The sequence below is a fragment of the Oncorhynchus clarkii genome, chromosome 22 (genome assembly GCF_045791955.1).
Source record: "Oncorhynchus clarkii lewisi isolate Uvic-CL-2024 chromosome 22, UVic_Ocla_1.0, whole genome shotgun sequence".
NCBI lineage: Eukaryota > Metazoa > Chordata > Actinopteri > Salmoniformes > Salmonidae > Oncorhynchus > Oncorhynchus clarkii.
The window spans coordinates 5,076,416-5,090,466 of NC_092168.1; positions in this window are offsets into that span (position 1 = coordinate 5,076,416).

The window sequence follows — 14,051 nt, forward strand, 5'->3', positions numbered from 1 at the left end:
ATCCCATAATGCCAAAGTGGAATTCTGTTTTTACAAATATTTACAAATTAATAAACAATCGCAAGTCAAATGGAACAAGACAAAACAAATGGACATATGAAAAATGGAGCGGTGATGGCTAGAAAGCCTGTGACGCCGCCCGAACAAGGAGGAAGTCGTGACAGTACCCCCCCCCCCCCCTTGACGCACGGCTCCAGAGGCGCGCAGACATCGGCCTCGGGGACGACCTGGAGGGCAAGGCACAGGGCGATCCGGCCGGCGATGGTGAAACTCCCGCAGCAGATCGGGATCCAAAACAACCGGAACCCAACACCTCTCCTCCGGACCGTACCCCTCCCACTCCACGAGGTACTGAAGGCCACCTGCCAGACGCCTCGAATCCAGGATGGAACGAACGATGTACGCTGGGGCTCCCTCGATGTCCAAAAAGAGGGACCTCCCGCACCTCAGATTCCTGGAGCAGACCAGCCACCACCGGCCTGAGGAGAGACACATGGAACTAGGGGTTAATACGATAATCAGAGGGATGCTGTAATCTGTAACACACCTCGTTCACCCTCCTCAGGACTTTGAAGGGCCCCACAGATCGCGTACCCGGCTTCCGGCAGGGCAGGCGGAGGGGCAGGTCTCGGGTCGAGAGCCAGACCCGGTTCCCCGGTGCAAACACCAGGGTCTCACTGCGGTGACGGTCCGCGCTGGTTTTCTGGCGAAGCGCGGCTCGCTGGAGGTGTGCACGGGTGGCCTCCCATGTCTCCTCCGCGCGCCTGAACCAGTCATCCACCGCAGGAGCCTCGGTCTGACCCTGATACCACAGCGCCAGAACTGTCTGGTACCCCAATACGCACTGAAAGGGGCAGAGGTTAGTGGAGGACTGGCGAAGCGAGTTCTGCGCCATCTCGGCCCAGGGCGTGAACGTCACCCACTCCCGCGGCCTGTCCTAGCAATAGGACCGCAGAAACCTGCCCACATCGTTACGCTCCCCTGGGCTGAGCTTCTTGGTGGCGTACCCGAGCACTGTGAAAGCACGGCTCCTATCCCAGCCTCGGATGTGTCCACGCATGAACGCTAAAGAGGGATCCGGATGGGCCAGCACGGGAGCCGAAGTAAACAGAGCTCTTAGCTGCCCAAAAGTCCTGTCCGCCTCAGCCGACCACTGCAACCGTACGGGACCCCCCTTCAGCAGTGAGGTAATGGGAGCAGCCACCTGGCCAAAACCCCAGATAAATCTCCGGTAGTAATTGGCAAACCCTAAAAATTGCTGCACCTCATTTACCATGGTGGGAGTCAGCCAATTACGCAGAGCTGCAATGCGGTCACTCTCCATCTCCACCCCTGATGTGGAAATGCAATACCCTAGGAAGGAGACGGCCTGCTGAAAGAACAGGCATTTCTCAGCATTGACATACAGGTCATGCTCCAAAACTCGTCCAAGTACCCTGCGTACCAAGGACACATGCTCGGCGCGTGTAGCAGAGTATATCAGAATGTAATCGATATACACCACTACACCCTGCCCGTGCAGGTCCCTGAAAATCTTGTCTATAAAGGATTGGAAAACTGATGGAGCATTCATCAACCCGTACGGCATGACTAAGTACTAATAATGCCCTGAGGTGGTACTAAACGCTGTCTTCCACTCGTCTCCCTGAGATTCAGAAACATATGTCTCCATAGCCACCGTCTCCGCTTGTGACAGGGGATACATGTGACTCCTGTGAAGCACAGCGTCTGCCAGGAGATTTATCGCACAATCCCCCCATCGATGATGTGGTAATTGAGTTGCATTCTTTTTACAGAAGGTGAGAGCCAAATCGGCATATTCTGGGGGGATGCGCATGGTGGAGACCTGGTCTGGACTTTCCACTGTGGTAGCACCAACGGAAACCCTTACACACCTCCCCGAGCACTCTCGCGACCACCCCGTGAGAGCCCTCTATTGCCAGGAAATAGTGAGGTTATGAAGAGCTAACCAGGGAAGGCCTAGTTCCACGGGAAACGCAGGACAGTAAATGAGAAAAAGACAGATTTTTCTCCTCGTGACCCCCCCTGCGTCTCCATGGTCAGGGAGATGGTGGCTTCCCTGATTAGCCCGGACCCTAATGGTCGACTATCCAGAGTGTGAACCGGGAAAGGTCTAACTTAAGGAATAATGGGGATCCCTAAACTAAGGGCTAACACTCGGTCGATAAAATTCCCAGCTGCGACTGAATCGACGAGTGCCATATGCTGGGAATGCGGGGAAAAATCAGGGAAACAAACAGATACAAACAGGTGATCAACAGAGACCTCACATCGGGGCGAGCTTCAAGTTCCTCGGTATCCACATTACTAAGGGCCTATCATGGTATGGTAACTGCTTGGCATCCGATCGTAAGGCACTACAAAGGGAAGTGCGTACGGCCCAGTACGTCCCTGGGACCAAGCTCCCTGCCATCTAGGGCCTCTATACTAGGCTGTATCAGAGGAAGGCCCTAAACATTGTCAAAGATTCCAGCCACCCAAGTCATAGACTGTTCTCTCTTTTACTGCTTAGAAAGCGGTACCGTTGCGCCAAGTCTGGGACAAAAAGGCTCCTAAACAGGTTCTACCCCCAAGCCATAACACTGCTGAACAGTTAATCAAATGGCCTCCCTGACTATTTGCATTTACCTTTTCATTTCCACTAACGCTCCAATGCACCAGCTCTCACACACACATAGACACACACTGCTGCTACTCTGTTTATTATCTATCCTGATTGTCTAGTCACTTTTACCCCTACCAATATTACCTCAATTGCCTAATTCCCCTGTACGTTGACTCGGTACCAGTACTGCTTGTATATAGTCTCATTGGTATTTCAACAGATGAGAACTGCTAGCTAACTGGCAAGCATAAAAACAAACAACAACTTCGAGAGTACAGACCCATACACGGAGCACTACCAATCCAACACGACTGCTCTGCCGACGTAACCGTCCGAGGGGGCTTCAACAGACTTCTTCTGTCACGACGTCCCCCCTAAGGCCCTTCTGCTAGCCTGCTAGCCCCGCCCCGCTAGCTGTCTGATTCGCCGTGTCTCCAGCTCACCTAGCCTCCCACTGGTCCTTATGATCACTCGGCTACGCATGCCTCTAACCTAATGTCAATATGCCTTGTCCATTGCTGTTTTGGTTAGGGATTATTGTCTTATTTCACTGCAGAGCTTCCAGCCCTGCTCAAGATGCCTTAGCTAGCCATTTTGTTTCACATCCCACAAATGCGGTGACCTAATCTGGTCTAAATGATGTCTCTAGAGACAAAACCTCTATCATTGTCACTCAATGCCTAGGTTTACCTCCACTGTATTCACATCCTACCATAACCTTGTTTGTACATTATGCCTTGAATCTATTCTTCTGCGCCCAGAAACCTGTTCCTTTTACTCTCTCTTCCGAACGCACTAGACGACCAGTTTCTATAGCCTTTAGCCGTACCCTTATCCTACTCCTCCTCTGTTCCTCTGGTGATGTAGAGGTTAATCCAGGCCCTGCAGCGCCTAGCTCCACCCCCATTCCGCAGGCGTTCTCATTTCTTGATTTCTGTAACCGTAAAAGCCTTGGTTTCCTAGCCGTGCCTGAATCCTGGCTTAGGAAGGCCACCAAAAATCCTGAAATTTTCATCCCTAACTATAACATCTTCCGACAAGATAGGACTGTCAAAGGGGGCGGAGTTCCAATCTACTGCAGAGACAGCCTGCAGAGTTCTGTCATACTATCCAGGTCTGTGTCCAAACAATTCGAGCTTCTACTTCTAAAAATCCACCTTTCCAGAAACAAGTCTCTCACCGTTGCCGCTGTTATAGACCACCTTCTGCCCCCAGCTGTGCCCTGGACACCATATGTGAATTGATTGCCCCCCATCTATCTTCAGAGTTCGTACTGTTAGGTGACCTGAACAGGGCCATCCTACAATCTAAACTAGATTCCCTCAATCTCTCACAAATGATCAAGTAACCTACCAGGTACAACCCTAAATCCGTAACCATGGGCACCCTCTTAAATTTCATTCTGACCAACCTGCCCTCTAAAAAATATCAGCTGTCTTCAACCAGGATCTCAGCGATCACTGCCTCATTCATTGCCTGCGTGCGTAATGGGTCCGTGGTCAAACGACTACCTCTCATCACTGTCATACTCTCACTAAAACACTTCAGCGAGCAGGCCTTTCTAATCGACCTGTCCGGGTATCCTGGAAGGATATTGACTTCATCCCATCAGTAGAGGATGCCTGGTTATTCTTTAAATGTGCTTTCCTCACAATTTTAAATAAGCATGCCCTGTTCAAAAAATGTAGAACAAGAAACAAATATAGCCCTTGGTTCACTCCAGATCTGACTACACTTGACCAGCACAAAAACATCCTGTGGCATAATGCATTAGCATCGAATAGCCCCCACAATATGCAACGTTTCAGGGAAGTTAGGAACCAATATACACAGGCAGTTAGGAAAGCAAAGGTTACTTTTTCAAACAGAAATGTGCATCCTGTAGCACAAACTCCCAAAAATTCTGGGACATTGTAAAGTCCATGGAGAATAAGAGCACCTCCTCCCAGCTGCCCACTGCACTGAGGCTAGGAAAAACTGTCACCACCGAAAAATCCACGATAGTTGAGAATTTCAATAAGTATTTTTCTATGGCTGGCCATGCTTTTCATCTGGCTACCCCTACCCTGGTCAACAGCCCTGCACCCCCTTCAGCAACTTGCCCAAACCTCCCCCATTTCTCTTTCACCCAAATCCAGATAGCTGATGTTCTGAAAGAGTTGCAAAATTTGGACCCCTATACAGGATACATGGTTGCTCTTTAAAAGCGCTTTCCTCACCATCTTAAATAAGCATTCCCCATTCAAAAATGTTTGAACTAAGAACAGATATAGCCCTTGGTTCACCCCAGACTTGACTGCCCTTGAACAGCACAAAAACATCCTGTGGCGTTCTGCATTAGCATTGAATAGCCCCCGCGATATGCAACTTTTCAGGGAAGTTGGGAACCAATATACTCAGTCAGCTAAGGCTAGCTTTTTCAAACAGAAATTTGCATCCTGTAGCACAATTTCAAAAAGTTTTGGGACACTGTAAAGTCCATGGAGAATAAGAGCACCTCCTCCCAGCTGCCCACTGCACTGAAGAAAGGAAACACTGTCACTTCCGATAAATCTACGATAATCTATAATTTCAACAAGCATTTTTCTATGGCTGGCCATGATTTCCACCTGGATATCCCTACAGCGGCCAACATCTTAGCACCCCCTGCAGCAACCTGCCCAAGCTCCCCCTCCCCTGCTTCTCCTTCACCCAAATCCAGAAGATTGCTGATGTTATGAAAGCGCTGCAAAATCTGGATCCCTACAAATCAGCTGGGTTAGACAATCTGGACCCTCTCTTTCCAAAAATTATCAGCTGGAATTGTTGCAACCCTTATTACTTGCCTGTTCAACCTCTCTTTCGTATGGTTTGAGATCCTCAAAGATTGGAAAGCTGTTGGGTCATCTCCCTCTTCAAAGGGGGATACACTGTAGAACCAAACGGTTACAGACCTTTATCTATCCTACCCTGCCTTTCTAAGGTCTTCGATAGTCAAGTTAACAAACACATCACCGACCATTTTGAATCCCACCGTACCTTCTCCACTACGCAATCTGGTTTCCGAGCTGGTCATGGGTGCACAGACACGCTCAGCCACGCTCAAGGTCCTAAACAATATCATAACCGCCATCGATAAAAGACAATACTATGCAGCCGTATTCATCAACCTGGCAAAGGCTTTTGACTCTGTCAATCACCACATTCTTATCGGCAAACTCAACAGCCTTGGTTTCTCAAATGACTGCCTCGCCTGGTTCACCAACTACTTCTCAGACAGAGTTCAGTGTGCCAAATCGGAGGGTCTGTTGTCCAGACCTCTGGCAGTCTCTATGGGGGTGCCGCAAGGTTCAATTCTTGGGCCGACTTTTTTCTCTGTATACATCAATGATGTCGCTCTTGCTGCTGGTGATTCTCTGATCCACCTCTACGCAGACGACACCATTCTGTATACTTCTGGCCCTTCTTTGGACACTGTGTTAACTAACCTCCAGACGATCTTCAATGCCACATAACTCTCCTTCTGTGGCCTCCAACCGCTCTTAAATGCAAGTAAAACTTAATGCATGCTCTTCAACTGATCGCTGCCCGCACCTGCCCACCCCTACTCTGGACGGTTCTGACTTAGAATATGTGGACAACTACAAATACCTAGGTGTCTGGTTAGACTGTAAACTCTCTTTCCAGACTCATATTAAGCATCTCCAATCCAAAATGAAATCTAGAATCGGCTTCCTATTTCGCAACAAAACGTCCTTCACGCTTGCCACCAAACATACCCTCATAAAACTGGCTATCCTACCGATCCTTGACTTTGGCGATGTAATTTATAAAATTGTAATTGGATGCAGTCTATCACAGTGCCATCTGTTTTGTTACCAAAGCCCCATATACTACCCACCACTGCGACCTGTATGCTCTCGTTGGCTGGCCCTTGCTTCCTTTTCGTCGCCAAACCCACTGGCTCCAGGTCATCTATAAGTTTTTTCTAGGTAAAGCCAAACCTAATCTCAGCTCACTGGTCACCATAGCAGCACCCCACCCATAGCACACACTCCAGCAGGTGTATTTCTCTGGTCACCCCCAAAGCCTATTCCTCCTTTGGCCGCTTTTCCTTCCAGTTCTCTGCTGCCAATGACTGGAATGAATTGCAAAAATCTCTGGAGCTGGAGACTCATAACTCTCTCACTAACTTTAATCATAAGCTGTCAGAGCAGCTCACAGATCATTGCACCTGTACATAGCCCATCCAACTACCTCATCCCCATGTTATTATTTTTTTCTCCTTTGCACCCCTGTATCTCTACTTGCACATTCATCTTCTGCACATCTATCACTACAGTGTTTAATTGTTAAATTGTAATTACTTCACCACTAACGCCTATTTATTGCCTTAGCTCCCTAATCTTACCTAATTTGCACACACTGTATATAGATTTTTTCCTATTGTACGTTTGTTTATTCCATGTGTAACTCTGTGTTGTTGTTTGTGTCGCACTGCTTTGCTTTATCTTGGCCAGGTCGCAGTTGTAAATGAGAACTTTTTCTCAACTGGCCTACCTGGTTAAATAAAGGTGAAATAAAAAATCAAAAGTAAGAACAGCCAAAAATGCACAGTTCAAAGAGGAGAATAATTATTCTGTCAAGGAAAATATTTGTATATATTTTTTAAGACAAAGTAAATGTGACAATGTGTAAATAGCTTGGTTTCCATCAAATTGGCCACAGACTTTCATGCAAATATTCTAGAATCTGCTTAAAGAAAATGTTCTAATTTCCCACCAGTGGTACATTTTCAATAAACGTCTAACGGAGACGCTGGGAGTCAGAAGGCAGGTGGTGAATTTAATACTACAAGAACCATGGCATGAACCAAAACAAGAGTAGGGTCTGTACATGAAACCAATACTGCCTGGAGAATGGAACTAAGGGAGTGACAAATATAGGGGAGGTAATCAGTGAAGTGAGTCCAGGTGTGCCTCATAATGAGGCGCAGGTGTGCGTAACGATGGTGCCAGGTGTGCGTAATGATAATTGCCAGGACCAGTGGTTAGTAATCCGGAGATGTCAAACACTGGAGAGGGGGAGTGGAGTTGACGTGACAAAACAGACTTGTTGGGATAAAAATCCGTGCGTGATGACACAAAATGTACTTTTTCACCTATGTTTTCATGTACCAAATAAAAATCTAATGTTCAATGTGTTTCCATCGCATTTTCAACCGATAGTTTTGTCACAAAAACTGTTGGGTTAAATAGCAACTGTGCCTACTATTGTCTTGGCACCTGCGCTCTAGCCAACAGCCCGCAGATACAGTACATGCTGAGATTATGGATATTAGTAAGAATATTTTTATTTATCAAACGGCAGTCAAGCATCGATCATCATTTCACCAGAATAAGACCCATGTTATTTATTTGAAAGCAGCAAGCTCATTATTATCATCATAACTTTAATCTGTAGCCTAATAGACTGCATGGTTTCCCGAGTCATAATGGGAGGACCACACACCATACCATCGTGTGACTTCAAATTTACTTTGTTATGATCGTTATTATATTAACATTTGCACATAAAGATTTTTCCACCACCATTTCCGGCATAATTAATTTTACAGAGACAAAAAGGTCCCACCATGTCAAAGGAACTAATTATCTGTCAGTAATTATAAAATTGCATCGAAACTTCCTGTTTCCATCACAGCTATTGTGCTTTTTTTGTATACAATATTACTTTACTGTGGATGGAAACGTGGTCAATAATAACACATTAGTACAGGAAATGAAGAAATGTTTTAAAATGCTAGATGTGTATGTTGGAATTAAACAATTAACTATGCAAATGAGCAAAAGCTGTGTGTACTAAGGAAATAGACACCTGTGTAACGGCTGTCGGTGGAAGAAAGTGAGGACCAATGCGCAGCGTGGTACGTGTTCATCTTTTTTAATAAAGTAAACTGAACACTGAATAACAAAACAACCGGAACAGTTCTGTCTGGTGTAAGACACACAAAGACTGAAAACAACCACCCACAAAACACAATTGAAAACAGGCTACCTAAATATGGTTCTCAATCAGGGACAACGATTGACAGCTGCCTCTGATTGAGAACCATACCAGGCCAAACACAGAAAATCATAGAAAAACAAACATAGACAACCCACCCAACTCAAGCCCTAACCATACTAAAACAAAAGACAAAACAAAGGAACTAAGGTCAGAACATGACAGTACCTCCCCCCCCCAAAGGTGTGGACTCCGGCCGCAAAACCTAAACCTATAGGGGAGGTCTGAGTGGGTGTCTGTCCACGGTGGCGGCTTTGGCGCGGGACATGGACCCCACCATAGTCCTTCTCCACCTCTCTACCCGCCTCCGTGGCCTCTTTAACGCGGCGACCCTCGCCGCCAACTGAGGACTGAGGACCCAAGCCACGGGTCCCAAAAGGACGGGAGATTCCAGCAGCCCCGGACGGACGGGAGATTCTGGCAGCACCGGACGGACGGGAGATTCCGGCAGCACCGGACGCGCGGGAGACTCCGGCAGCTCAGGAGTGAAGGGCGATTCTGGCAGCTCCTGTCTGTCTGACGGCTCTGGCAGCTCCTGGTTGACTGGCAGCTGACGGGAGACTCTGGCAGCTCCGGACAGACAGGAGACTCTGGCAGCTCCGGACAGACGGGAGACTCTGGCAGCTCCGGACAGACGGGAGACTCTGGCAGCTCCGGACAGACGGGAGACTCTGTAGGAAGGAGACGGAGAGACAGCCTGGTCCGGGGGGCTGCCACCGGAGGGCTGGTGCGTGGAGGTGGCACCGGATAGACCGGACCGTGAAGGAGCACAGGAGGTCTCGAGCACCGAGCCTGCCCAACCTTACCTGGTTGAATGCTCCCCGTAGCCAGGCCAGTGCGGCGAGGTGGAATAGCCCGCACTGGGCTGTGCTGGCGAACCGGGGACACCATGCGTAAGGCTGGTGCCATGTACCCCGGCCCGAGGACACGCACTGGAGACCAGATGCGCTGAGCCGGCTTCATGGCACCTGGCTCGATGCCCATCCTAGCCCAGCCGATACGAGGCGCTGCTATGTACCGCACCGGGCTATGCCTGCGCACCGGGGACACCGTGCGCCTCACGGCATAACACGGTGCCTGCCCGGTCCATCTCTCTCCACGGTAAGCACAGGGAGTTGGCGCAGGTCTCCTACCTGACTTCGCCACACTCCCCGTGTGCCCCCCAAAAACTATTTAGGGGGCTGCCTCTCGGGCTTCCTTGCCAGCCATGTTCCCACATATCGCTGGTTCCTCTCTCCGGCTGCCTCTGCTCTCCTAGCTGCCTCCACCTGTTCCCATGGAAGGCGATCCCTTCCCGCCAGGATCTCCTCCCATGTGTAGACTCCCTTGCCGTCCAGAACGTCCTCCCATGTCCAGAAGTCGACCCTACCATGCTGCTTCCTCCGTTGGTGGTTGGAAGTTCTGTCACGGCTGGCTGAAGGACTGGACCAAGGTGTAGCATGGTAAGCGTACATTTTAACTTTATTTTTTTCAATTTAAAGTTTTATTAAGTTTTCTTGTTTTTCAATCAACCAACAAAACACATTCCACATTCACAGATGTGACAGGCTTAAAAAAATAAAAGTAAAAAGTCAAAATATAATAGTACATTTGAAAAAATAAAAATACAATTAAAATGAAAGATAAAGTAAAATAAAAACACTTATTTTTCTTAATCTATTTATTTTCCTTGGTGCATATATATATATATATATATATGCACCAAGGAAAATAAATCTCCCGAATACTTTTACAGAGTCTCCCGAATACTTTCGCAAGGCACTGTGTATATATATATATATATATATATATATACATATATATATATATATATATATATATAGATACACACATATATATATATATATATATATATATATATATATATATATATATATATATATATATATATACACATATATATATATATATATATATATATATATATATATATATATATACACATTGCCTTGCGAAAGTATTCGGCCCCCTTGAACTTTGCGACCTTTTGCCACATTTCAGGCTTCAACATAAAGATATAAAACTGTATTTTTTTGTGAAGAATCAACAACAAGTGGGACACAATCATGAAGTGGAACGACATTTATTCGATATTTCAAACTTTTTTAACAAATCAAAAACTGAAAAATTGGATTGCTCCGCCCCCCAGAGGCTCCGCCCCCAACAGGTAGAGCAGGGGGGACAGCGAGCACCCTTGTCTTGTGCCCCGTTCCAGAGGGAATCTGTCAGAGTTCAGTCCATTAGTAGTCACCATGGCATTTGGATGAGAGTATAGTGATTTGATCCATTTAATACAATTTGGGCCCATATTGAACTTTTCTAAGACTGAAAACAGAAAGCTCCACTCCATCCTGTCAAACGCCTTCTCAGCATCCAGTGAAGCCAGCAGGACAGGGGTCTTCTGTGCGTTTACTTGATCAATAATATCAAAAAGACGGCAAATGTTATCAGAAGAGTATCTGTCTCTAATAAATCCAGTTTGGTCCGCTTTTATTAATTTGGGAAGAAGAGCGTTTAGTCTTTTGGCGAGCAATTTGGTAATTATTTTATAGTCGAAATCCAACAAGCTTATGGGCCGGAAGGACGAGCAGGATAAGGGGTCCTTGTCCTTTTTTAGCAACACTGTAATGCGGGCTGTGTGCATTGAGTCTGGGAGAACTGCATTGAGTCTGAAAAATCCTCCAGCATTGGCATGAAGATTGGCCCCAGCTCCGCCCTAAAAGCTTTTGTATCCATCTGGTCCTGGGGACTTGCTAGGTGGCATGGAGGTAATTGCCTCCAGGATCTCCTCAGGAGTGAAGGGGGAGTTGAGATCTTCTTGGTCGGTCTCTGATAGTTTAGGTAGCGAGATTCCCTCTAGGAAAGAGTGGAGTTCTGCCTCTGTGTGTTTTCTCTCAGAGGTGTATAGTTTGCAGTAAAAATCATGAAAAGTTAAATTGATATTTTTTGGGTCGTATGTGACCTCGTCCTCTGCTGTTTGGATAGCCATGATTGTACGCTCTGACTGCTCCTTTTTTAATTGGTAAGCAAGCAATCTACTGGGCCTATTGCTATACTCATGGTATTTCTGTTTAGTAAAGAAAACCTTTTTTTTATCTCCCAAGTGTAGTCCAAATTCAGCTTGGCTTTGGCTGCTTTAAGATGACTCCAGGAGGTGCTGTCTGGGGATTGTTTATGTATTCTTTCACAGCATTCCAGCTCCCTCTCAATATCTAGCCTGTGTGCTTCCATTGCTTTTTTCTTAGAGGAAGCATATGCGATAGATGACCTCTTAGTGTGGCTTTAGCAGCGTCCCACATTGTGGCCGGAGAAACAGGAGAATCTTTGTTGTCTTGTGTGTAGTTGTCTATACATGTAGTTACCAATGTATGGAACGCTTCGTTTGATAGCATGGAGGTGTTGAATTTCCAGCTCTTTGACCTCGGGATGTTTTTGCAGAGGTCAAAGCGGAGGTGGACAAAGGCGTGATCTGAAAGTGCTATGGGTCCGATTGTACATGTGGCTGAATTTATGAAACTTTTTGGGATAAAAATGTAATCTATACGGGAGTAGGTGTTATGGACATTAGAGTAGTATGTATAGTCCATAGATGAGCTATTAGTCTCTCTCCAGATATCTATCAGTCCCATCTCTTTAGTAAGAGAGTTCAACATCTTTGCAGATCTAGGATTTGTGTTGGGGACTTGAGATGATTTGTCTAGGGTTGGGTTATGGGTACAATTAAAATCTCCGGCCACCACGCCAAAGGAGACACAATGCTCATTGAACAGGGTTATCATTTTTGACATGAAGGCAGGAGTATCTGTGTTAGGGGCGTATATGTTTAATATAGTAATTGGTTGACCATATAGTGACCCAGTTATCAAAATAAATCTCCCCTCCGGATCAGATATGTTTTTGTCAATTATGAATGCAACATTTTTATGGATAAGTATGGCTGTGCCTCTACTGTTTGATTTTAAAGATGAGAAATACACCTGTCCCACCCAAGCTCTGCAGAGTTTGGCATGTTCAGCATCACAGAGGTGTGTCTCTTGTAATAGTGCAATGTCTGCTTTTTCCTTTTTTAGAGCACATAGTATCTTTTTCCGTTTTATTGCATGCCCTAGACCATGGCAGTTCCATGTCAATAGATTTAGGTACTAGTCATCGTCATCGAACAGTAATCGAACTTTAGTGCAAGTCATCGCTGGGTAAAAGTGGATCGTAGTTACAGCTGCGTTCACATAAAAGGAAAATAAATGGTGTACATAAAATAATAATCTCTGAACACCCCAGCTGAGTTCTCAAACAACTCAACTCCCCCCCCCCCAGCCTACATATACCTCCCCCGAGGGACATAGGGAACCCCAAGTAATAATAGCAACAAAAAAACAGGGAAATAAAAGTAGGCTGAAACATTAGTAGGTCTAGGTTAGGCTATACAGCCCATCCCTCTCAGTTAAAGGAAAATAAATATAAATTGGACGGCTATAATGACATTTAGGGGGTGGGTCTCAATTTTCTTTTTAGCATAAGCTATTGTTTCCATGGCATCTGTCAATAAGTTTTCCATGGATAGGATTCGCCCCTCTGCCTCAACCATAAACGCGGGGCACCTGGACATCTTGTTGTTGATGTCAGGCAAAGCGTTTTCCAGGATTGTCACCTTGCCCCCTATCGCATTGAGCTGAGAGTTAATGGCATCTAATTTGGTGTTTAGTTCTGTACGTTGGGATCTCAACTCAGAAAGGATGTCTTCGACAGAGTGCGAGGTTGGCATTCGTTGTGCCTCGGGGGGAGCGGGTTTTCTTGCTCCTGGCTAATGGCGCTAGTTTTTTCTGAAGCTAGCTTCTTCTTGGAGGCTTTTTCCATCGCTAATACTCGAGTCCGGATAAAAATGTCACCTGTAGTGTCGCCTTTTGTAGGCGCCATGGCTTTTTCTTACTAAAGCTAAATGAGTTTGAACTTGGAGTGGAGGTAAGATTAGGAATTGGAAACTACTTGTGCGGAGCTCTTAGTTCATGCGGCCATCTCGTTCAAGGGTCACGTGATCCCTCCATTTTAACTTTATTTAAAAATGACGCCCACAAAACGAAGAACCAAAAAAATCAACCGTGACGCTTTGGGCTATGTGCCCTGAACAACTACAAAGTTAACTTCCCACAAAACAGGTGGGGGAAAAGGGTACCTAAGTATGGTTCTCAATCAGAGACAACGATAGACAGCTGTCCCTGATTGAGAACCATACCAGGCCAAGACATAGAAATACAAAACATAGAAAAAAGGACATAGAATGCCCACCCTAGTCACACCCTGGCCTAACCAAAATAGAGAATAAAAAGCCTCTCTATGGCCAGGGCGTGACAACCTGGCTCAAATCGAAGCCTTTCGAATAAGT